A 27,963-nucleotide genomic window follows, 5' to 3' on the forward strand; every position below is an offset into this window, starting at 1 on the left:
CCTTAACATCAGCCACCTATTGTCCATTATTCTAGAAACATAATCTATATAAAATTATGGGGTGCATAGCGCCCCCACAATGATGATGTGAAATGAAATAAAAGATATATCCTCAGAATTCATTATCCAGGAATAAAATTATGTGTATAAAATTATGGCTACGTCTGTCTTCGAGTGTCATCTTTCTAACAACGCAGTGAAGCTTCTCTAAGTTATGACGCAGAGCACAATCACCAGTCTGTTGCGCTTTCTCCAAGTTATTCTATTACATTATATACATATATATTTTATTTCCTAAACGATATTGATTAATTGATTATATTTTCTCCTAAGTTTTATTAAAGTAGAAATATTTTAAAAGAGTGAATCCATACTAGTAAGTTATATTTTGAAGTAACTTGAAAGTAAAATGTTAAATCATCATGAAGAACAAAATTTCAATTGTAAAAGGAAAAATTAAATGCGTGTAATCATTGTCATTGATCGGAAATTAGTTGACTTTTCAAGGGGACAAACCAACTTCCGTTCAATGAACAATAATTAAAAAATAAATACGTAAATACAAAGGTGTTTCGTCTTTACTCGAGTAATAAGGTCAAGCCAAACCGGCAATTCTAGTCAGGCCAAATATTTCCGCGAATAGAAGGGATTATGAACCAATGCTGATACTCAAAGAACTTATTCCTATGAAGCATTTTAGCCAATTCAATTTTGAGTAAAAAGCAATTTCTGTAGGGAATTCCGAAAAAACTCGAGTAACCGTCTCCCGACACCCCCGTGTTTATGCATTTGAGTTCTACATTATATGTAAAAATTAAACATTGGAAATTGTCATTATGAAATAGAATTCAAAGTATAAAGTTGAAATAAACATAGAAGATTAAAAAATAAGATAAATAATGCAAACTAAAACAAATCAAAAATAATATAAAAATAAAAATAAAAAATATATAAATAAAAAATATATACATATAAAAATATAATAAGAACAGTGAATGTACATGAAGATATAAAGGCCAGAAAAAGTATTAAGTAACTTACATTCTTTCAATTTTGGAGTCGGCAAAGTGTTCTCTTCGCGTCTGACTCAGAAGTGTAGAATGTCCGAAAAATTCTTAGCGGGAGCGGGGGCTTTGAATAATATCAGTCGGTAAGACTTGGGTGAAGTAATTTATGGTAGTGGGTGGGACTCGGAATTCTTGAGGGATGTATTATGTGGAGTTCTTATTTGAGTGAAACTGTCTGTTAAGATTTTTTTTTTTGAAAATACTAGTGAATGGAAATTAATTAATTTCTGGCTAATTATCGTGTCGAAATGATTAAGAATTTAAGAAAGGAGAAAAGGAATTTTCACTGTCTAAGAGCTATTAGACAGACTAAAGATTATAAAATAGGCCATTTTTTTAGTAACAGCACAGTAACAGCATAAGTCTGAAGACAATTAGCTTTCTACGATATATACAACTGAGTAATTACACTATATACAAATCCTTCAACTGATAGTCATCCAACTTATACCGCCTTCTCAGGTTTAGGAACAAATTATCATATCCCTATCAGTTAAAATATATATATATATATTTGTGTGTGTGGTGAGTGTGTGATGAAATAATTTTATTTATGGCAGTTAATTTGATATGAGTGCTTGACAAGACAAAACACGAGTTATTTTCCAGACGCGAATGGATTGATGCTAGAAAAGCACTTAAAAGTGGATTACGTAGTAGAAGATGCCGGAAACTTTTGAAGAATTTGGCGTATTTTCCTTCCCATAGCGGTTTAGCATAATGATCTGAAAGTTTTTTAAGTAGTCACATAATTTTCCCTTTTCTCAAGGTGCTCAAAAAGTGAGCTTCCTTAAATTTTAAAATGGAATCATCCATGCAGAATTTTGGGTACATGGTCTCAGAATGGCGAAGCAGTAGTACTGAAGAGCTTCAAGAAAACGGATGATCTTGATGGTTATGAAGATCATTGCACATAGGAAGACTTACTCAACAGAGAAGAAAACGGTGACGATAGAGACGACTAGGAAGGTGTAGCAGACGACATAGACAGCAGTTCCAGCAGCACTGAAATGGTGGGAGTAGCAATCGGCAACAATAAAGAGTAAGTGGTATTGAATATTCAGGAAAGCAGACATGAAGATATCCTATTAAATACTATAATGTGAATATTATTGTGCATTCTTAGTGGAATGTAGGTTTATTTTAAGTAAATAATATTGGTATAGTTACTGGTTGTTTATTCATGAGTACTGTCCATTTGTTATGTTCTCACTTCAGAATTCATCTTAAAGCAGTTTTATAATTTTTTTGGAGGAAAAGAGTTTTTCATTCTGTCCTTACGTACAGATGCCATGCAAAAACATCGTTAAATTGCATTCGATAGCGGTCAAAATGGATATTTTCGTTGAAATATGCTGCCTGAAACTTTTCGCGATTACAATACTTCCTTTTTACTTCGTACAAGGAAGTAAAAAGGTTTTAATTAAGTAATGAAAAGGCAATGTAATTTAAGTAATGCTTTTACGCAAATGTTACATAGCGTACTGTAAAGTACTTAGAAGTGCTGAAAGTCATTTCTTGCTAAACATCTTGTTCAAAGTAAGCTGTTTGACTGACACTGTGCCTTCAAATTTTTTAGCCATTCGTTACTTGCTTTAAAGGATGAACAACCAAGCTTCTGAGCTAAGATCTTAGCTTTTTCATAAAGAATTGTACCCGAGATTGGGTTTCCCATAGAACGTTGACTCGAGATTGGGTTTCCCAGAGAACGTTGACTCAAAAACCACTTGAAAAAAACATCATCTAAATTTTTGTTTATTGCTGCCTTCATTGAGCTTCTTGAAGAACTTCCATCTTCGTTTTCAAGCAATGACATGAAGTTTAAAAGTGTAGGCTTACTTCTTTTAATGTATGAAATCGTTGATTGCTAAACACTACGTTTCCCTCTTAATTTGTTCCTTAAACTCTGAAAGCGATTCGGATAGCCGAACTTCGATAATTGGAGTTGTATTGTATTCATATAATTTTCCTTTCTCGATTTTAATGCTAGTAAAAAGATAATAATACTTGTATAATAATAATATTAACAAAGCGGGTGAATTCGCAAGTAAATACAGTATACATTGCTATAACTATATATACATATGCACACACACACACGCATATATATATATATATGTATATAGTATATATAAACATAATAAGAGGCTAAAATTACAAGCAAATTTTTATACCCGTCCTGTGCTAATGCTGCAGTATTAAAGTAAAATAGACGTAAAAAATTTAAAGTTAAAAGTAAATTGGAGTCAAATACATCTTATACATGATTGCTATTATTAATACTGCTGAGGAATAACCTTACTTTGACTTCAATTTACCTTTAACTTTAGATTCTTTAAGTGTATATGTAACGGGGAAACACCGAAATCTGGAGAATGTCGACTTTCACCGGTGAATGTCAACATTCACATAGTCGCTTGGTGTATGTCCGAAATATTTTCCAAATACTCTTATTTCTGACTTACACAGGTCAATGTCGATATTCACCATGTACTAATGGTGAATGTTGAACATATAAGAATATTATATTTTCTTCTCCGTCATTCAGTCGCGAAAAAACGCACTCGAGATTTAAAATAAGAACTTAAGTATATAAGAACTTAAAACACACAGTACATTCAAAATGAGGAAGGAAAATAATACAAGTTAAAAACTTACTAAATTATGTGATACCAATCTTAATTATTGCAACAACTTAAACTATTATGACACTTTGAATTGCACAAGAGACCCTTGCTTTTATAGCTGCATTTATTTGTGGAACACTTCCTTTTACAATGACAGCGTGTACATGTACTCCTCTCTTTTCGACCTACACCAGAGCATATCTGTGATTGTCGACAAGCACCGGTGAGGGTCCGAATGTACAAGAATGTAATGCAATATTCGATCATTCACCGACGTATTTGGTGAATGTTGACATTCTCTGGTGAAAGTCGACATTCTCCAATTTCGGTCTTTCACGGTAACATATGTTTATACACTTAAAGAATATATATATATATATATAGCGCTATCTTATATATCGATAACAATTATGATCTATGTGAATAACAAATATGTTTTATGTGGGGTTTTATGAATTAGTGCTTTCATCGGTATCGGCTTTCATTAATGTGGAATTTTACCTGTGCAAGCTTTTATCGTATGGGCAGTCTTCACTGTGTGATTTCTTCTGTAAGCTTTTGTCAAGGATCCGAGCATACTGTAATACAGTTGCCACTGGTGCCTAAAATAGTAGGCCAGAAATAGTGTGCATCTGTTATCCCTCACCTTCATAGAATAATAATAATAATAATCACTGTTGGATGCTATAAATGCCACTGAAAACCAATCATTTAGGATTTTAAATTGAAATTCCTGGTAAACTGCAATTTCTGAATTTTCTGCAACTGTAATAATAGAGCAAAATGTGATAGAAAAAGAGATCCATAAGAAGAAAAGTAAAAAATTACAAAAAGTTTCTGGTTTCTTTTCCAATCAAAGACCCCGAACGCTGAAGGACGTAAAAATCATATTTAAATATTCTTCTTGTTGACTTGGGCTTTAAAATTCCTGAGTGTTAAAAAATCAACGTTGAAGAAAACCTATCGTTTCCGCTTAACGATTTTTGCTGCTGCGAGATGGCGCTGTGTTCGCGACACTGCGTCACGTCGACTGCTAGTGGAACCTTTCTCACAAGACGAGATGACGCCGATCACGAAAGTAAATTCGAACGTTTATTCATTCCCCCCAGTTTTTTCCCTACTGCCTCGGACGTTTACTGCACCGCTCTTTTCACCTTTACCTGATTTTAACGTCACCATAAACCTCCCGAAAGAGCGCTTCTGTAAACACACTGTTCCGAAGAAGGTATAACTTCGAAGTACCGTCATTTTGCACGTGTATAGTGGTATATATATCTCCAGGTGAAACAGATCGAACTATACTATTGACAAGCGGGAAACGAATATATGCGGAGGAAAAAAATAATAACATAAAAGAAACAAAGCAATCACCGCTACTTTTTGTTTCTGCTATTGATCTTTATGTTCATTCGAAAAGCAAGTAAGTAAGATTTTTTTGTGTCCATCAAATATTTTGCGTTATGCTATTTATTATTACATTATTCATTACTAAGTTTATATCATTTTAAATACTTTATCGTGAACAGCATGGTCGTTCGAGTTACGTTGAGGTGTTTATTTACTTCGGAAAGAGAGTGCGGGGCAGGTGGGCGCAAAAAGAAGTCGTCTGCGTTGCTAAGCAAAAAGATCGATACCGCATATTTTCTCGAATCGCTAGTTCTTTTTATCCAAATGATTTTCGGAATAAAGATTATTTGTTGTGGAATTTCAGTCGCAAAGGTTTTGGTTTTTGTTGTTTTCAAAAGCGCGTAATTATAATTGTCTTTCATGCATTAAATACGACTTTTACACTTTTTTCTTCGATTAAAAGAGGAAATGACTTTATTATGCTTATGTTTTCTTGAAAAGAACTGTTATCATAAAATGAAAATTGTATCGGATTTGTTAATTTTGTTTTAAGTAAAATATACAGTTTATTTACTTGCGATATGTTCTTGAGAAAAATTTTCGTTGTTTTTGTGTTCATGGAACTTGTATTTTGACTTGAATTAATTAAAAATTTGAAATGTGCATTGTGAATTTTCTGAAAGATATTTATTGCCTTTAGTTGGATGTTTTTTCATTGCTTATTACACCATGTTTATGTTCCTAAGAGTGTTGGTTTTAAACAGTAAAAAATAGTTCTAAATATTTTTGAAGATACTACTGAGTTTTGAATAATATTATGATATTTTTAGATGAAAATGTACTTTTTAAAGATGGAATTAATTAAAACTTCCTTCCTTTCTACAAATGACAAGTAGACTAGAATATTAAGATATGATTATCATTTGTTGTTTTGCAGAAAGGTATTTTCTCGTCTGCTATCAAAAAAATTCCTTTTGACCTTCAAACTGCACCTGGTATAATTTCCCGGATGGAATTTTTGCATCAGCTATTTCGTTATTAGGCTAAGAAAAAAAAAGAAACCTTTCTAAATTGATACGTGGGCTAAATATTTTAAATATCTCTTGATCTCTTTTTAAACCTTGAGACTTTTATTTCAAACCTAAAAGGTAAATTAAAGTCCTTTAAGTCAATTCGTTTTTCTTTTTATTCTAAGGTGTATTGCATCATGGGGGGAAAAGAGGGGGTAGTTTTCATTCTTAGGATCTTAGGAAAAATAATATTACATTTGCGTATAATTTCTAGTAATCTGGTTATAAATTGAAGGGATATATAATAATAAGATATCGGCAAATGGTTGCCTGGATGAATGACCGATGATGATATAAGTGAATTCTAATTAGTTAGTTCGTGAAATTTTAATTAAATAAAAATGGAATTCAGTGCTTTCATTTTTAACAAATTAGAAGATTCAAGAGAAATTTAGTCTGTTGCTCAATACATTTGAACTTTTTCTAATTTATGAATCGAAAATGTCAATGATTAAAAAGCTTTCTGACGTGTAACGATTTCGACAGAGGAAAATACTAGCACAGTTCTTACTAAATGGTTATATGAGTACTAGTAAATGATTATATTATTTAGTAAATAGATCCTAGTAAATTATTATATTATCTAGCAATCGGATAGCAGTAAATGATTATATTTTAAAATGATATTTGAAAAGCAAAGTAAATCATCCCTTATAATACTTCTTCATCAACAAATAAAATGCATATTATGAGCTTCGCATGATAAGTAGAATTAAAAAGCTGCTGTACTGAAAGGGCTGGAAAAGAAGAAAGAGGAAACCTCTATTTTGCATGATCGATAATTAGCTTGTGCATTACTGAATATCTGATAATTATTATTGAAATATTGTAGATACAAACGTATTAACTCTTATATCTGTATTCTTACTTCCTCTTACAAAGGAAGTATTGTAATCACGAAATATTTTGGGTACCGTATTTCAACGAAAATATCCATTTTGACCTCTATCGAATGCAATTTAACGATGTTTTCTCGTGACATCTGTACGTAAAGACAGAATAAAGGTCTCTTTTCCCTCAAACGAATTATAAAATTGATTTAAAATGGATTCGGAAGAGTTTTTTTAGTGACGTCTGTACGTACATACGTATGTATCTCGCATAACTCAAAAACGAGTAGCCTCAGAACATTGAAATTTTGTATATAAGACTGTTATAAGATGTAGATGTGCACCTTCTTTTTTGATTGCAATCGGCCTCACTAAATGTATATATATATATATATATATCCACTCTGTTATTCGGTTCAATGAGCTCAGTTTTTTATTAGGATAAAAAGCTGAATAATTAAAAAAAAATTCAAATTAAGAGTTAGAGAGTTAAGTTAGAGATATAGTATATATTTATCGGAAATTTAACTCTTTGAGTTGCAAAGTTAAGAAATTTCAAACTAAGATGTTATTCGCATAGTATGCTGTGAAATTAATTAAATAATCAGGAGAAAATAACGGAGTCAACAATCGGATAGAAAGCATATACATCAAAACTGAAACAAAAACAAAACAATTCAATAAAAATAATATATAAAATTTTTGAAAATTTTTTAAGGAGCAGCAGAATAATTTTCAACAGAGCCGCGTTTCTGAATTATATCTTGATGAATATAAGTTCTTGAATCAGTTCAAAAGAAAAAGCCAAGTGATCTTTTTTGGTTTAATTTTTATCTCTTGATTATATATATGTGCTAAATAAGTTTAATATAACTGGTACAACTAATATATTAAGTATAGTTAAACATATTGATAAAGTGACAGTTAAATTAAATACAAAAATTCTTGTGTATTTCCATTTCTTTCAGTACTCAAACTTGAATGAAATATAATAACGTTTAAAATGAATAATAATATAAAATGAACCTTGAAATGTCACGAAGTTTATTTTCATAGATTATAATAATTAAAAATAAAAAATGTATCAAAAAATTAAATTACCCCAAGGGATGCAATAAATTTCAGACTCAGTTAAATACTGTTAAACAAGTGACACAACATTGTCTTAATACTATAGAACGTAGATTCCCTTAGGATACATTTTAAATATGAGATGTAAAGTAAATATTGGTCCAAGTTGAATTCAAATCTTTCTCGAAAGGAAGAACTCAGAAATGGTTCAATAACTTCTGAGATTGAATTAAAATGTTTATTCTTCCAAAGGAGCAATTTACCCTGAAGGACTATTACTTTCGTTTCTGCCATTTTGCGTCGATTCACGATAAGCGTCGTTTCACTTTTCAAAGTGTTGCTACCAAATATTATCGCCCTGCATTATATTTAAAGAAATTAAATAATGAAGAATCTGCATGAATATATGCATGTTTCTCGCACTGTGATAAAACAGCGGTACCTAGAGCCATCAAAATTTGAATAACGTAATCTTCCATAGAATATGGGCATGTGGAAGCCCTAATTTGAATTTGAAATAGTTTTATTATCGATTTCATATATTGTAACACTTCAACGAATTTTTGATCAACAAACTCAACGATTTCAAAGCGAGCAATGACAACACTGTACAAGGAAAAAAAAAAAAAAAAAAAAAAAACATTTTTATCTCCAGCGCGAGGCTCTGTATCGGAAATTCTAAACATATGCTTATTTTAAAATTATTTTGCGATATTGCTGTTGAATTAAATGGTTTAATTGCGAAGAACATGATATTTAATAAATAAAGGTAGCACACAAAATGTTAAAATTGGGACGTAATTTAAAATCTGAAACTTTTCAATTTATTATTATTATTATTTTTTTTTTGGGGGGGGGAAACAAAAAACGTAATAAAAATCCTAAGAAGGAAAAGATATGTTTAATTGGATACTTTTAATATTATTTTAGTATTGAAAGGTTAAATTGGTCATTTGCACATTAAATTTACAGAAATTGTATCCGTTTTGATTTATTGTGAGCAAAAAGTATATATTTTGCTTGGGAACAGAAACCTATGCTGTACTAATCAGTAAATGTTTGTGCATCTTAATAACGTCTTCATTTAAAATTCGTAGTTTCTTCTTAAATTTACATAATTTGAACACGATTTTAATAATAATCATGGTTAATCTATTCATTTTTAGGGATTATAGAATGTCTGACTGATGAGATATAATAATTTTAATTAACATTTTAAATTAAAGCAAATATACTGCTCTTGTGCCAGTATATCTTGAGGTAATTAATAATTGCTACTTCGCAAGATTACCAAACATACAAAAGCTCACATTTGTTTTCAAACACTTGTGCTTTTCAGTTTTATTTGCAAATATCAGTTACTAAATATTTGTAAATATTTAATTAATATTAGCATTATTTATTATACTAAACATTAGCAAATATTTAATAACTGATATTTATATATGACTTTATTTTTCTTTCACATGTAGTATTGATATTCTATTTTAAAACGTGTTCGTTTTGGAAAAAAAGTTATTCAAAACGTTTTGCTATAAAAATTATTTAATAAATTCTGAAAATGAACTCTCATAAGAATTCTGACACTTTGAGAAAACAGTTTATATTTAATAAAAACATGAAAATAACGGATCATTTAACGCAAATATATAAAATTATAATATTAAATCAATATAAGAAAATAATTATTAATAAAAATATGTTAATTATTATTTTTTTATTTTATTTTATTAATATTTATTTCATATTTTATTAATATTTTCATATTTTTATTAATATGTTATTTAAATAATATTTTTAATAGGAAATCATATTTATAATATGAAATAACATATAAAACGGATTTATTTATATTTAATAAAAATATGAAATAACGGAGTTTTTCATTGGATATCTATTTGCTAAGATTAGATTTCAGTAAATATTTTTGTACAAGAATGTTTAATTTTTTCCCATTCCTACGTAATGCTTTTATTACAGCTTTCGAAGAAATATGATGTTTCCTTATTCTTTTTTCTAACGCACTTCATACATATTCCGCAGGATTTAGGTCCAACGAATATAGAGAAATTCTGATAACATCAGGACTGTTGCATAATAACAACAAACGAACATGTAGGGCCGTATATTTTGGCATCATTGTTCTGGTAAAGCGTTTTCATAGAGAATATTTATATATTTATGCTGATTCATATCATTTTCGATAAATACTAAATTTCTTATTCGATGATTTTACATCGAAATACTCCAGGATTATTATGCCTTTACTACCGCGCGTAATACTAGGCAATATGTTTTCGAATTCAGTTTTTAATTCAAATTTTTTGCTACCTGTTAACTTGTATATCGGATTGAAACTTATTAAATTTTAACTTTTCTTCCAGTATAACATTGTTCCAAAATGATAAAATTTGGCTTTTTTCCTCTCTTTTTTCTTGTTGATGAAGAATTTCCTTCTTGCTGATAGCCGATTGTATCTATTTAAATGACTTTCTAAAAGATTCAGGGTCAACTTCTATTTTAAAAACTTCTTTTAAATTTTCTGATTGCTTTACAGTAGTAATATTTATGTTTTATTTATGTTTCGCAGAATAAATCTGCGATTCCTTAATATTAGTTTGGAAAGTGGCTCAGATTACCGTGCATTTTCAACAGTTTCATGTAATTTCCATCATTTTATCACATCAAATATAATTAAATGTTTTACATAAAGCACTTTTTGGGTATTTGGAATACTTAACCACCTTTAAAAAGGCGAATTATTAAATTTCTAACAGAACTGGTCTTTAATTTGTAGCGTTTTGCAATATTTACAGTAGATACTGAACTCTAAATCTATTTTGATAAAGAAGTCAGAAATTCCAAATGCAGATGATATTCTTTGGATATATTTTCATTTGAAACAAAAAATATATAAATAAAAACATTGTTTAACCAAACATTTCAACAAAACTTTAGAGTGTCATAATAATCATATAAGTTATTAATTACACAGTTTGAAAAATATTTCATTAAAAGAAATATTTTGATGATATTTCTTTTGCAACAAGGAAGGCTGAAAATATACAAATATATATATATATATATATATATATATATATATATATATATATATATTTAGAAAACGTTTGTTTTTGTTAACTCTAATTTCAGCTCCTTGTGTTCCATAAAGTATACCTCAAGGCCTATACAAGTAAGTTATAGTACTAACAAAATAAATAAACAAATGTAGAATAGCACTGCAAATGAGGGAAGAGTTTAAAAAAAATAATAATAAAATAAAAAAAGTCTGAAAGCTTTTTCAGATTTTACATTTACGCACAAAGGGTTGTTCTTTTAACGATTTGTATGTTACCTTTATTTATTAAATATCATATTCTTGGCACTTAAGCCATGAAATTCAGTTCAGCAGCAATATCGCAAAATAATTTTAAAATGAACATAGCTTTAGAATTTCCTATACACAGTCTGGAGATAATTTTTTCCCCCGTGCAGTGTTGCGATTCCTCGCTTTGAAATTGTTGAGTTTCTTAATCAAACATTCTTTAATGTCTAACAAAATATGAAATAGATGATAAAACAAATTCCAAATTAGGGCTTCTAGATTCCCATATTCGCTGGAGGATTACCTTATTCAAAATTTGATGGCTTTAGGTACCGTTGTTTTATCATAATGCGAGAAACATACATGTATTTATGTAGCTTCTTCATTATTTAATTTCTTTAAATATAAAAAAGGGCTGTAATATTTGGTGGCAACAGTTTGAAAAGTGAATCAATGCAGAAAGTGAATCGACGCAAAATGTCAAAACGAAATTAATAGCCCTTCTGGTCTAACGCCCTTTGGTCTAAAACAATAAAGTGCTAAAATAAAGGGAACTCAATAGTCTCAATCTGGAATTCAATCCGTAAAACAATTTCTTTAGTTCGAAAAAGTGGAGAAACAAATTGGTGACCAAGATATAGACAGGCGCTTCAAAGTTCTTGAAGTACTTTCCTCTGCTGGACATGATGAACGTACTTAACAAGAATATATTCTACTTTATATCTTTATCGCCCCTACCTCAGCCGCACATAACACTTGAAACACGTCCAGATCGTTTTAAATAGCTCTTGAAACTGCCTTGTCCAATCAAAAGTTGAGTAATTTTTAAATCTGTCGAAAATTGATCAACTTTTATTCTATGAAAAATTCTAGGAAAAAAGCCTTTTGGTCCATTATGCTTGTGGTGAGGCCAGGTATTCTCTGTTCCAAATATATAGCAACATTTCTATAAAACACTCCCATTGAGAAACAGGAACTTGTAAGGAAACACAAGATGTCTATGTTTCAATATTTAGTACAAGATCTGTAAAAAAGAAAAAATTGTAAGATTTTTTATCCGGGACGATATCTGAAAGTTAAAACATTGCACATTCTATATTCAGTGTTGCTGTTTCAACTTGCTTCTAAAATATTCTGAAATCAAGTAAAGTTTTGCGGAAATATTGGTTCAGTAAGTCACGAGTATTTTCTGAAGGATTACGATTTAAAACAAACTCTCTTAGTATTAAATTTCTCCTTCCACGTGCTTTGCTTTTATAAAATGCATTCATTTCATACTTACTATTCTTATTGCAACTCCAGCAAAGAATTGTGGAATTTGTGGAATGTGTATATGGAAAAGTTATAAAGTTGTTTGTTATTATTGTTATACTATGTTTAATATTTAGTTATTTGATTTTGTCCGATTATTTCTGATATTTGAAATATGAATTTATATTTTATATAGTTTAAATCTGACTGAATTTTATCGTACATATCTATAAATAATAAGATAAAGATAAAGGAAAATTGGTCGTTTATCGTTTCTTCCGCTTTCATTTTTATCTTGTGCTATTTTTAGACTTTTGCATTTTAGCACAACTTAATGTGTTTCATTCTCTTCTGAATAGTCTTTGCTCTTACATGAACCGCTTATGTATACAAAAAGTGTGTATTCTCTCACATATAAACGGCTCATGTATTAAAAAATTCACATGCACAGATGCGTATGTAAATATGTGCAACTCATATATTTGTGTTTATATAATTTAATACGATTTATAATGTTGTCCTGTGATTGTTTGAAAAAATGAAATAAAACAGTATAAAAATTAAAATGAAAATTTTGAAGGAATTTAGATTTTAACGATCGTTTAAAAGGATTTGTTAACATCTTTTCTTCCCTGTACGAAGTAAAAAGGAAGTATTGTAATCGCGAAAAGCTTCAGGCAGTATATTTCAACGAAAATATCCACTTTGACCGTTTTCGAATGCAATTTAACGATGTTTTTGTGTGATATCTGTACATAAGGACAGAATAAAAGACTCGTTTCCTCCAAAAAAATTAAAAAACTGCTTTAAAAATGAATTCTGAAGAGAATTTTTCGTGGCGTCTGTACGAACGTGCGTACGTACGTATCTCGCATAACTCAAAAACGAGTAACCTCAGAACGTTGAAATTTTGTATATAAGACTACTATAACATGTAGATGTGCACCTCGCATTTTGGTTCCAATCGGCCGCGCCAAACGTATATATTGTAAATATATTTATAAATATATCCACTCTGTTACCCGGCTCCGTGATCTCAGTTTCTTACTCTTATATGTTTGTAAATTGTGCATTTTTTGCTTTAAAAATGATTGAATTATGTTTTTTTTTATCTTCCGGTTAAGGGTTTTTATGCCTTTAGTAAATCTGTATGCAATATTTTTAGAATTATCAACAATTTTAAAATTGCTTAAGTGCCGCTAAGTCTAATTTGATGGCGGCCATTGCTCTTGTTTATATTTGAAACAGCTGAGTAGCGGATTTGTTGCCAATCTAGAGAAACTTAGCTTCGCAACAACAAAGATAACGCTTTCATTTATTTAAATCATGCTTAATCCTTTCTGGAATTTTTTCGAGGAAATAAGCGTTTAAGATTTACTTCGTAATTTTTAATACAGATATTTTGAGTTTTTATGTATTTTTGCTTTGTCGCGAAGTGAAAACTGAATCAATTGAATGAGAAATACTCAATCGTCTGTGAAAAACGGTTCCTTTTTTGCTTTGTTTGCTTAATTTCTTTTATACATCGTTCTAGCTTTATTATAGTATTTGAATAGAACATGTGTCAACGATTAGATAATTCTTTAAATGATATAAATATTGTGCATTCTGAGTTATAATATGAACGAAATATAATACTGTTAAGTGAACCTAGCGCCAGAGTGTCGCTATGGTAAACAAAGTGAATTTTAAAAAATGCATTTATTCTATTGTGGTTTATGCGCTGTCGGCGAAGTAGGTTTAATTCAATCTAATAAGTTTAAATAAAATGCAAGAAAAAATGCGTATAATTTAATATTCCGTACAAGGAAGTCATGTGGTGTACACATCAGATTTTTTACGTTTAGAATTCCCAATGCAGTGTTAATTGTTGTCATACGTTTTTCTATTGTTTTATCTTTACTGAGTTCACCAATAATCAATTTTCTTACCCCAGATGGCTTGCAAAACGTTTTAGCCCAAAAGAGCGTTAACTCAGAAGGGCTGTTAGTCTCGAAAGAGGATTTTGCGTTAATCCCCGTAAAAGGCTGAGCCACTTTTCAAATGGTTGCCACCAAATATTATCGCCCTATATTATTTTTAAAGAAATTAAATAAAGGAGAATCTGCATGAATGTAGTTACGTTTCTCGCATTGTGAAAACAACGAAGGTACCTAGAGCCATTGAATTTTGAATAACGTTGTCCTCCACTCGAACATGGGCACCTGGAAGCCCGAATTTTTAATTTAGAATTTTATATTTCATATTTTGTGAAACTTTAGTGAATTTTTGATAAAAAAATCAACTATTTGAAAGCGAGCAGAGGCAGCATTGTATGGAATAATATATTTTTATCACGAGACTGTCTGTCGGTATCCTTACAAAAGTTTCATTCGTTATCCATTCATAAGTTAGTGCATTTTTAAGCTTCTTTTACGTAGCCTATGGAGCTTATTGCAGTTATAATTATGTAATCTTTTTGCATGATACGCAGAGAAGTAGACATCGGTTCAATTTCCTGTAAGAAATTTACATATAGTGATTATTTTGAAATAGTATTTATTTATATTATTAGTGCACAAAACTAAAATGTTCCTTTTGGTCTCACTCGGCAATAAGACACTGAAGGCGTAGAAACTGACTTGTTTTGGACGCTATGCTGAGTCAATGTATGAGATAATTTAATAACTTAAATTATAATTCCGGAATGGATTAAACATGATTTAAATCTCAATAAAAGAAGACTTTACTTTGTTGTTGCGAAGCTTAGTTTCTCTAGATTGGCAACAAATCCACTATTATGCTAAGTTTCAAATGTGAATAAATATGGCTGCTATCGTAAAAAAATCTGATGTGTACACAACATGACTTTCTTGTACGGAATATTGAATTATGCGCATTTTTTTTTTTTTCATTTCATTTAAACTTATTTCTTCGAATTTCATTAGCAATGTATTTCTCATTCAATTAATTCAGTTCTCACTTCGCGACAAGGCAAAAATGCATAAAAACGCAATATCTATATTAAAAATTGAAAGATATAGAAAACATAAAACACCAAACATAAACACCAAACAATTAAAATTTTTTTACAATTAAAATTAGTGTTTCTGCGCAAAAACAAGCAATTCGGTCGGCGGGCAAGAAGGCAGATTTTTCGGTGCCCAAAACTGAAAGTTTACTTTTGGTCTCCCCCAAAAAGACACTGAAGGGGTAGAAATTGTTTTAATTTGTTTTGGATGCTATTCTGAATCAATAAATGAGATAATTTATGGAATTCTCATATGTTGATAACTTCGTACAAGGCAGTAAAAACAACTGCGTGTATTGCTTTTAAATCACTTAATTCGTTAAACAGTAACAAATGGATTAAATATGAAAGATAAAATGAAATATATTACGCTGTCCTGAATGGCAGCACTCTGGCGCATGAAAGATAAAAATATTATATTTCCGATAGTGGTAACATATATCTTTTAAACCGCTGGATTGTTTGATTAAATTTGAAACATAAATATGTTATACTTTATTAGGTGGTAACACACCGCTTTTAAATGGCTGTATTTGTTAATCGAACATTCATCAAATTCGTACAAAATCTGAAATAAATAAAAAAAATTGGAATTAAAAATTTCGTTTTCGATGTGCACGTCTTCTAATGGTGCAGTACGCGTGTTCGAAATATGATGGTTGCTGGTGGCGACGAACATATGTACACTCACATTCTTCGTTAGTATTAAATAAAGAGATTGTGTATAAACATTAGTATCATTACTTTTATACTATTAAACTGGTATATGGAAAGATCTTATCCGGTATATTTATAAATAAGTACGACTAATTTATAAAGAAGCCGGCATATAACTATATCAACCAAACACAAATTCAACAAAATTGTATTAGAAATCTTACAGCGGTTTCTAATACAATTTTGTTTTTTTAATTTTCAGCCATTATATTTAATAATTAAAAATAACAGATTTTTAAATGAAGAGTGGCATCTAGAAAATGAATACGAAATGGTCTTCTTAGTTTCTATTTTTAGAACAGTGCGGGGATCAATAATTACGCGTTATACTATATGCACTGGAGTAAGCAAAATGCGAATTTTACTTGCGGCTTTTTCTACTTTCTACAGTTAGATGTTTTAATAAATGTTGTAAGTTAGATATTTAATATCCAAAGCTAACGAATACGAGTTGCAACAAGCTCCTCAATTTAAGTATTTTTTTAAACATTTGCACAACAAAAATATTAGAAACATTTAACTGTAGTGATTAATGCTGTGTAATTGCTGAAATAATAATTTTTATCAACTAGATATATTATAAAACATGAAATAAAAATCTACATTAATAAATTCTAAACTGCTGTTTAATAAGCAATTGATAAAATTCTAAAAATGAACTTTGTATGTTTTAACGAATGGCAACACTCTGAGATGCGGCCAAGCGCAAGGCTGCTTGGAAGATATAAAGGTCTAATGCTTCTCAACTTTATTTGTCAAAGCAGCGATGATATAGCGTGTGATAGCTTAACGTAACGTAGCGTAGCCGTTAAACATTTTTGGGAAAGCTCGACTAGGAAGTTTCTAACGTAAATTTCTGATTTAATGAATATATTAAATTTGCTGTGTTTAATCAAACATTCATTAAATAAAAAACCAGTTTGAAATTCAAAATTCGGGCTTCGAGGTGCATATGTTCTAAAGAAGGACTATGAATATTCAAATTTTGGTGGATCTAGGTTTCGCCGTTTTCCCACAATGCGAAGAACGTTCATGCAGACATGCAGAACTTTCGTTATTTAATAATTTCATAGCTATAGATGGTACTGGCAACTTAGACACAGATTTGTTAAGCTACTTTCCGCAACAGATTTGCATCCTGCTACAAACAAATTGGAAAGACTGCTGAATACCATGTGTAAGTTCAAACCATGGCGATCGAGTTAGTTGCATAAGATTTTTGCTGCTATCCCCCATGTGTAACGTAAATAATGGCCAGTTTTTCTTTGGAGGGTTTTCTCCATGAAAGCATGGGTGTTTGTAAATGTAGGCATGTTTTGGTGGCATGGGGGCACTCTAAATATATGTCGAGCCGAAAATCCTCTCGAGATGTTGTTGGTAGGGGAAGAGGGGTGGGAGACCGTTTGACCCGTCCCCCTCGGGTGCTTTCCCTCAAAAATAGGGCGGAACTAAGCGAAGTCGTAATGTCAGCTGTACGGTGCTCAAGGCTCTTGCCAGCGACAGGCGAAATCTTGCTTTCCTTTGGCAGAGTGAATTTTGTGGGCTAGTTCTGATGTTACTGTTAGACAAGTGAGATAAGTCATAAGACCAATCATTCTTACTATATATAGTGAGCTTTCATATAGAAACCTACAGCTTTCTCAGTAGTGCGTTTTTTTAAAGCATCAATACAATTGTTTAAGATGTATGCTACCTTGTAATGTCTGCCATCCATATGATGTATATTTTGTAGATCCATGGCTGTATTGTCGGCGCTTCATGTTCAATTTTGCCTACACTCGCTGTATTTCTCCTTGCTTTGACACAAAAAGATCGTTTCATTTTGTTCCCCGTCTACGCTGTACCGCCGTACAATTCCTTCTTGGCTCAGTAGCTGTTCATTGAAAAAATGGACAGTTTAACCATATGACAGTATTCATAGCCCCTGGAGACATATTATTGACAAGAAAAGTAAATCAGGGTGGCTTAACTAGCTGAGCACACTTTTCGAGTGGGCCAGCCGCCTCGTTGGCGGAGGAAACATAAAAAAGCAGTGTAACGAACTAATGTAAGAAATTCAATATATTCCGAGTATCTTGTGTACTTTTAGATGAAGGCAGATGTTTATGGGGTTGTATCGAGACCTTTTAGAAGAAACGGTCTCCACTCTTTCAATGGTTCAGTGTTTCTTTGCGCCCTGAAGCCTCTGATGTCTGTAGTCCAGGTACAGGCACTAATACGAAGGGCATCAGCTCTTCCCCGTTGGCCATCAGATATAGTCCTCAAATAAATCTTTCTAGACCAGTTACTCCAGATATTACTTTGGGAGCGAAGAGTTCACGATTTGAACATAAATAAATATAAAAAATATCTATACAGCTCGTACGTTAATGACCCTAGTGTGAGTCTGCGCTTACGCTGTCGCGGTAACGGGCTTCGAGTTACAAGTTCTCGATGCAAGGTCATCTCTTGGTCAAAGTTACTGTACTGAAAGATCTACTCTTCTCGACCAACTCGACCAAGGTCAGCCAGCATGATGACGAACGGCATGGAGCACTTACATCCAGCATGGTGACGAACGGCATGGAGCACTTACATCTTAGCATCCTGCTCGAAAACAAGGTTTCTTCCATTTTTATGAGTAAATCGACGTCACTGAGGGATGGATAAGATACTTCACTGTCTCGAGCGTCGGAAAGAGTAAGGTTTGATCTTCAAGGAGCATAACCATGTCTGTCTGTACTGTGTCTGGTGTTTTTCTGTTATCAACTATTGTGACAACGATGTTGCTGCTATGATTTATGTCACTTGTCTGACAGTAATATCAAATAAAGTCCACGAATTTTGTCCTGGCGAAGAGTGTGGGATACTGTATATTGTTGCTGGCCGTTGGACATCTTAAATCTGATAGAATGATTTTGCTCAGTTCGGTCACAATTTTTAAAGAGAATCCTTCAGGAGACAAGTTTAAGGGTATCTACCCTTTTTCCTCTATTACCAAACCACTCTAGAGGATCTACCAAACCACTTTCGATCCACGTGTAAGTGCTGCTTGCCGTATAAAGACGCTATACATTTATAAACCCAAATCTTCTTCACGATTCGAATCCTGGCCTAATGATACGCGATCTAGGAACACTGTACCGATCAATGCGGCTATTGTGAATGTTGAAACACAATCCATCACTTCCATATATACTAAATAACCGTCTAGTAGGATTTTTGTTATTTAATATGAGGACTTAAAAGGCTAACTTTATATTCTATTGAAATTATTTCCGCTTTTACTTTCCAATAAACGTTAAAAACTTCAAGGGAAACAATAGTTTTCTTTTTCATTTGTTAATTGATTTCTCATAAGTTTAAACGATATGAAAGTTTGCTACAGAAGAGCTTAATCCGAATTGGAACGTTGGACTATTATTTAAGGATTTCTGTTTTGCAGCTTTAAACAAATTCTGTAGAAACATTATTGTGATAAAAGAGTACTTTATGCCATTTTAATGCTTTTCTACCACAACTGAATATGCTGATTTAATGATAAGAAATCTGACAGTTTCTGGAAGGAGAAAGAAATATAGTTTATTAAAAATACAACGCACGTATTCAGTATATTCTTATCTATAAATACCAGAGATTTCAAAATTTTAATACTTCTCTTTCATTGCTACTGCAACTAAAGAGAACTTTCAAGAGAGATTTTGCAAGCTCCCATCATCTCCATCATCTCATGCACTGATGATGATTATTCCAACCTTTAAGTAGAATTCAATCCTAAGCCGACTGGATGGCAGCTGTTTCTACTGACCATCACATATGCCGGGGATTATTTTAAAGCATTCCCATTGAGAACAGTTTAATAAAGTAGACAATACTACTAGTTAGAGGTTTGATATTACAGTTTTTTTGTTATTTCGATGTTTATTTAAAATAACCAGTCTAAAGCTGTATATTATTCCCTATGTTACTGAACACATACCAAAGTCATTGAGATTGAAGTTCTACATTTTAATCTAAATGCAGGAATGGGATCACTTTATTAAATTATGCTTAATCTTTTTCAAAATCTAAATAAATTGGTTTATTGTAAGTATTTTATGTAAATTTTATGATTTCATGTTAGATTAGAAACATTGCAAAATAATATTTTTAAGTGTTTCTGAGAAAAAATATTTTGTAGGTTAATTCAATGATCAAAGGTGGCCGAGAACGGTTTCAGAATTCTCATTGGTGTAGTTTGTTTTTCATGATATAAAAAGAAGACAGTTATAAAATGGTTTTATTATTCTTAACAGAATGTAAAAATTTAATCCGTATAATCTGTTCTTTTGTAAATTTGCATTTTGATATGCAATTTTATTCTATACTGACAAAACTTATCAAATACTTTAAGAAAAGAATACAGGCAATAATTTTATTTTTTCATGTTATTTAAAGCCTCCTAATCTATATGTACAAATAAATTCAACACGAATTTCTTAAAATAAGACGACTTAATATTAAAGTTTCCATCACAATCAACACTGTTACGTAAATGTGTTACCTATAAATATCTATAAAGATCTATAAAAAAATTCAATGTTAAACCTGTTTAGAATTTTTTAAATTATGACTCAGTTTTCTATAAACTAGGCCAGATATACCTATACAAGTTTTAAATTAAAAAAAATTAGATATATTTTCTACAGAATTATATGTAGAGGATCTACAGAGATATGTGTAGGTATTTTGTAGTGATAATTATGCAAAAATTCTATAAAACATTCTACAAGTCACTAAAGGTACCGCGTATAGAATCTTAAATAATGTGTTAGAATTCTGCCGAAAATATCAGATCGATTTTATAAGAAATTTGGCGGTAATTCTAAAAAATTCTAAACAAGTTTCTTTGCTTTAATTTTCTATGAAAGCTTTTGAGTATTCAAAAGCATTATAAAATGAAGTTAAATTGCTTTTGGGATTAAAAAGAATGAATTAAATTGAAATTTTTGAACAGAATTTTTAACTTGAATTATCTGTTACATGGAGAAGGGAAGAAAAGCTATCGGAACAGATAAGTGATTTTTATATAATAAAAAATTGTCGTTATTGTTTAAAAAATATTTAAATTATAATGAATGTATTGTATATTTTAAGTGATACTTAAATTTAATTAAAATTAAGAAACCATTCTTTTAGCAGAGATCCATAACATAAATTTAGTTTTTTAATTAATTTCACAATTTAAATTGATTTTCAGTTTTATGAGATTTTATTTCTGGATTACAAAAGCAATACTTTAGAAAAAAAAATTGCATAAGTTTAGAAGCTAAAAGTCATTCAGGTTGTAGAGACATTAGGTATTTTTTGGAAGCAGGAAAGATGAAAAATTCGCAATCGCCTTCGCCGGGAATCGAACCACGGACCTCTGGAATACCGGTCCAGCATGCAGAACCACTACACCACGAAGGCACGCTAGGAAAGTGCGAGAAATATCTTATATACTCCCCTTTTTAAAGGGCGACTGGGGATTTTAGGGGACCCGGGTGTGGAGAATCCTTATCCAACACCCTTTTAGTTCGGGCGCCATTGTAGAGACATTAGGTATATTTTTGGAAGCAGGAGAGATGAAAAATAGCAATCGCCTTTGCCGGGAATCGAACCACGGACCTCTGGAATACCGGCCCAGTGTGCAGAACCACTACATCACGAAGGCACGCCAAGAAGGCGGAAGAAATACCTTATAAGGTAAACGAAAAAAGAGAAAAAATTCCCATTAAAAATGATTCAATATTTATGAAAAATAATTTCTTTTTTCTTTTCTCTGCATAGTAAGTCAGAAACTAAAATTTTGTTTTGATTAAAGTTTGAAAACTTTCCAGATTTCTGTAGAATACCTTCTCTAAAGGCTTACAAAAAGTTTTTTATGATTTTATAAAGCAGCATTTTTTTAGAATTATGTTCTGTGAAAGCTTTATAAAATTTCTTTTGAATTTTATAGACAAGCATTTCTTTAGAGGATTACTTGTAATGCTGCGTAGGAATTTCTGCAGGTTTTATCAGGCTCTGATAAAATTTTACTAAGGGACATAAATTTTACTTACGGTTTTGCAACGTAAAAATACCGTGATGGCAAAACTCTTGTCTCATTTAAGACAAAAAAAATTGTGTATCTCTTTTTCGAGAGCGTTGAGATTAACGAACGATCTGTTGCGCATATGCTTATCTAATGAATGAAAGAAGTGGTTAATCCATTGGGGAGATTTCAATGGATCAAGTGGATGAAAGCAAAACCTGACAACTAAGCTATTCTATAAAAGAGCCAATTTCTAAAGCTGTATGAAATATGGCATTGCCTTGGGTCAGAATTTATCCGCTATTACTGAAGCCAATTGATACAGAAATAATTTGCTTAACGCTTCTGTAGTAGACCACAATACGCAGACATGTTTCGATGTCTCATAATGCACCAGATCAACTTCTGCCAAAATACAAACAAACAAAATATTCTTAGGATAGAGGTCGTGCTTTTAGGACGTTTTCAGAAGGTTCTTCTAATACAATCAGTAATGATATGAAAGTTTATTATGGAGCACGGGTGCTTAACTATTTCTTGAGCGTTTCTTAATACGTGGGGCATCTCGATCTGTTGGTGCTTGGAAAAAGTATTAAAGTACTGTTACGTTTTTCTATTCTTCTGACACCAGTTGTTACGTTATTTTCTTCCTTCACATTCGTACGGGGTTCGTCGATTTGGAGTGAATAACTACGACACTTGATGAAGTATCGAAACACACTTTTATTTAGCCAATATTAATCAGGACAGCTCCAATAACACTTTTTACAGTCGTCGAAGATCTACTCTAAACACGCTGGAACAATCAGTGACACAGCCTTCACACCGTCAGGTAATAACGGTGGAGACAGCTTCACTGCAAAGCACCAGAGTAGAGCTTCCGAATCTGCTTGGTCGTTCTCGGAACTCCACGTACTCTCGAGACTCTCCACGCTACAACTCGCGATGCACAAGTGTATAGCTCTCGACTCAGCACAGTCTAAGACGAAACTCGACGATGCACTAATTCGCGATACACTAAAAGACTCTCCCGATGCACTCGACGACGAACTCGGCGCTAGACTTCGAGACACTCGCTCAATGACTGGCTATCAACTCGCTAGACGAAAACACACACTCGATGAGAGACACACACTGACTGACTGCGGACCAGCAGGGTTTATATAGCTTTCGGCCTGTGTTCGAGAACAATCTGGGCTAAACCGGTAAGAATTCGTTCCAGAAGGCTCTCCAATCGTCCATTGCATATCGCCAATTTTGTCGCCAAATGGGCGATTTCTCGCCAAATGTGGCAACCTTGCCTTCCTTTGCCATTTTATGCAAACCTAAAACTGCTTTGCGGGGAAGCCGTCTTACCGCGCCTGTACATTTCGTAACAAACGGATTTTCGTAACTAATAACAATGAAATATACGGATAACTTACGATAGGTTGATTGCCCAGCTTTGTTGGAGGGAGCTTTTGTATTCCTAAAGATAAATAATGCTATCGAGTAATGGTTCTGTATCAAAAGCAAGAACAATGTTAATGATAGTAACTGGAAAACAAAATTACTATACCTAGAGTTTGTCCAATTCGAATAAAGTGCGAAAAATCCCTTTATTTAATTTTAATATCTTAACTCGTTTCATACAAGTGGTTGCATGTCGTTTCTTCTCACATTCAGATTGAAATGTCTGTTATTTTAAGTTTTAGATCAGGGATGGGCAAACGTTTTCGGTCGCAGGCAAAAAAACAGGAAAAAAAAAAAAAAAAAGTTTGGCGGTCCAAGATAAATTTTTCTAAAATTTTAAAAACAATATACAAGTATTACAATTTAAATATGTTAATGAGATGAATGAAACTGCGATTTCATTTTTAAAAATTCTTATATTGAGGTTCGAAGTGAGATGTACTGATTCTAAGAAACGAGGCTAAATGTATATCTGTCAGTCTACTTATGAAATATTTCTTTCTAAGGTTTACAGTTGAAAACTCTTGTTCATATATATAAGATAAAGCAAACGTAGCACTGATTTCCTGGGCGTGAGGTATTAAATTTGGGAAACTTACTTTCGATAATGATTTGTAAAACTCTAACTTTGGCATATTTAGAAACAACTGATTGAGATGATTGTTAGTTGCAAATCAGTGAATTCAAGCTTCAAATCTGACCTCACTGCTTCATAATTTACGTTGAAGGCGATGGTAAAAATATCCAGTTCTGTTTGAATGGCACTGAAATCTTCATTCGAACTCAAAATGCAGTTTTTTCAAGCCATCTCCATAATTCGTAAGCTTCTCTTCATTTACTGAAGGTATTGAATTTAACCTCGGGAAATGAGACAAGTCGTTCTTAGGTAGATGTCCAGCAAATATATTAAGTTTTATTACGTTTAAAGTAAGATAATTAAGTTAAGATTCAGTTTTTTTCAAGAGGTCTATTTCACCTGTATTGGATTCCCATACATATGTCTGCTTCCCGAAAAAGAGATAATGCTTGTTGGCGCTAATCTACAGCTATAACTAACTAGTAACTTCCGCTTTTAACACTTTACCGGTTGAAAGCTGTCTGTGCTTGCTATTTCCGTCAATTTATGTTTTGTAGAACAAAAATAGAAAAAATAAGAAGATCATCAGTCCTTTGAAAAAAGAAAAAGGAAGAAAAAATAATATTTAAACAAAGTAGAAAAGAAGATGGATATATAATATATAAATATATATTTCTTTTAATTTGCCTTGGACCGGCAAATTAAAATTCTTTCCGCGGGCCGGATAGAACCTTCTGGAGGGCCAGAGTTGGCCCGCGGGCCGTAGTTTGCCCGTCACAAAGGTTCGTCTCAGTTAATGCTATTAAAATGCCATCATCATCGGCAGTCAATCCTCGGTCGAATGCTTTGTCTTTTTCAAAAATCTTTGAAAACCAAAAAATATGCTTTCCTGCTTGACAGTGAATCCTTAACTGAAGTCAAATTGACTTCATGAAATGAAGACTTGTCTCATTTCCTGCTTGACAGTGAATCCTTAACTGAAGTCACATTTGACTGTACTCATCTTATGATAAGATGAGTACAGTCAAATGTGCATGTTTGCTGTCGAGAAATTTAATCATATCATGGAATGACATTTAACTACGCGCGGATTGATTAAGTGTAGGAATATTATAATGTAATATGAATTTGAAGCGTAGTACTACTCAGATTTTTACTTTTTTACTAACATTCTGAATTTTTTTTCCAGCATATAGGTCATATCTCTCATCTTGAACTCAAGTTCTACATAGACAGATCTTCAAGTTTTTTTACTGTTATACGAATCATCCATATAGCATCCCAATCAAAAATGCAATTCATCAATGTAATTTATAAATGAAGCAATCCATATATGCAATTTATAGATGGAATGAGCCGTTTTCTAGAGGAGTTGGGAAATGCCGTTGAACTTTATAAATGACTATAGTTACGAAACATTATATTACATTTCTCAGTTTTTATGACATTTATATTAAGATACACTAAAAGCCACATTTTTGAATGTCACTGTTTTTGCGCTAGAAACTAGTAAAATGCAATTACAGATGTTACGATGCAATTAAATGCAGTGACGTTGGGCATATCAGATACATCTTCCCTACGATGATAAACAATTGTATTGATAACGATCGACACACACTTTCGTCTAACGAAGCAAAAGGTATTTGCCCGAAGAATATTCCAATATTTTTAAATATTTTCATAAATAAGTCAAGTTGTAAAGTTTACTTAAGCATCCAACTTCGAATTTTATGAATTTGAAATTCCATCCATTGTAGCTGCAGCAGGAAAATGAAAAGGTATCGAAAAAAAGGAAGCGACTTTGCTAAAAAGGTATCGAAAAAAAGGTATCGAAAAGGTATCGAAAAAAAGGAAGCGACTTTGCTAAAAAGGTGATAAACGCGTTTGATGGCGAGGAAAACATTAGAAAAGTAGCTCCGGAAGATGGGATGGGGAAGCTAGAGAAGTGCGAGACAAACTCAATAAAAGAAGCTAACAGTCCTCATTGAGGCGTAATTAAAGTTTGGTCTTAACTGCGACTAATACTAAGTAATTATTTACACCTCAGGGTTTTCTTAGTTCCAGTATAGAAGACTAAAAAGGCCAGGTCAGTGGTCTTCCTTGGTGGCGCTCACTCACTCACTTCAATTTGACGTCAGAGCAAGATTGCCTAATAGGGATTCTCAATTTTTTTTTGCCCTACTCACTCCTTTTGTTATTGCTAGAGGGTCATTTCTTCCCTGCTTTTCCAAGCTCGACAAGTTCATATACGGTTGTTTAGATTTATTTTTTATCATGTTTTTTAAATTAAACAACAAAAAGTATAGAAAATATTTATAAATACCAAAACTTGAATAAAAGTACTTTTTTATATTCATAAATATTTATTTTTTACGGCATCGTTTCATCTAAGATCATTGGCTCTAGCCTCGCATGTTGAACAATAAGTCTTCTCAAATGAGCTTGTCTTGTCCATGTGGTCTTCTTCTATCCCATAAATCCTTCACCCAAGTAACGACTTCTTGCAGCTTAGGCTTCACAAAGCTTTCTCGATGATTTCTCTCCATTCTCTTTTCAATGTAACCATTGATTTCTGTGCACAAATGGACTTTAAATAGTTTGCTGATTGCATTTTCAAGAGTTTAGAGATATGCAGTCATTACTTCAGGAATCATTATTTGATCAATTCTTTCTTCTGCAAGGAAGTTCTTCATGATTAGTGCGGGAAGTGTTAGCAGAATCACACTTGCGTACCTCTTTAGACACCTCGCGAAACAAGTGGTAGAAATAAATCGACCTAATTTCTTGTTGTCTGTGTGTGCACCAAACTTTACTAGTCTCAAGAACATAATTGATTTCCTTTTTCTTGCCCTTAGAACTTATTAGAGGAGGAAATTTCGTAACCAGTAGAGGTAATGTATATAGCAGAGACACCCCTCTGGCCAATGGTAGTTTAAGACCCTCGACCCATAAAACACTACATAGCAATCAAGTTCCATAGCAATCAAGTTCGAGATTTGGTACTTAGAGAAGTTGATACCATCGCTGCTGTCGATCTTCTTAGAGATAGTTCATGTCGCTAAAAGTAGCCATCCACCCAGTGTTGTGATGTTTTGAATTCGTCTGGTGAGAGAAGTTGATACCATCGCTGCTGTCGATCTTCTTAGAGATAGTTCATGTCGCTAAAAGTAGCCATCCACCCAGTGTTGTGATGTTTTGAATTCGTCTGGTGATATGTTTATGTGTGGTACCATTGCAAGGCCAAATGCTTGAAAATCAGCCTTGCGAACAATCAAACGCTTTGCTCTTCTTTCAGCAATCCATTCATAGATGATGTTTTCCAGTTCAGGAGGTGTAATGGTTGCCGATTTGATCCACACTTGCGCTTCTTGTCCTCTCCAATCTGTTGACTAAGGTTATTATACTCTAATCGCCATTTTTCTGATCTCCATTCGTAGATCCAACTTCTTCTCTTTTCAGAAAGCTGTTTCTTGTTCTCGACGGAATAGCTCTTTTTTATACTCATTTTATCTGAGCATCAAAATGTATTACCCTTTAAATTTATAACTAAATCAAGTGTTAAAATATCCGTTGCTAACGCGA

General features: G+C 32.2%; 1 long non-coding RNA gene across 1 annotated transcript in view; it reads left to right on the forward strand.

Annotated features, from left to right (window-relative positions):
• Nucleotides 1–4,764: 4,764 nt before the first annotated feature.
• Nucleotides 4,765–27,963, forward strand: part of LOC118205303 (uncharacterized) — a 473,901-nt gene continuing 450,702 nt past the window's right edge. Inside the window, exon 1 of the long non-coding RNA XR_015043230.1 lies at nt 4,765–5,114. This is a non-coding gene — a long non-coding RNA (uncharacterized LOC118205303). The remainder of the gene's footprint in view (nt 5,115–27,963) is intronic.

The sequence above is a fragment of the Stegodyphus dumicola genome, chromosome 9, assembly GCF_044657685.1.
Source record: "Stegodyphus dumicola isolate Sdum_Otavi_A_Nest chromosome 9, ASM4465768v1".
Taxonomy (NCBI): Eukaryota; Metazoa; Arthropoda; class Arachnida; order Araneae; family Eresidae; genus Stegodyphus; species Stegodyphus dumicola.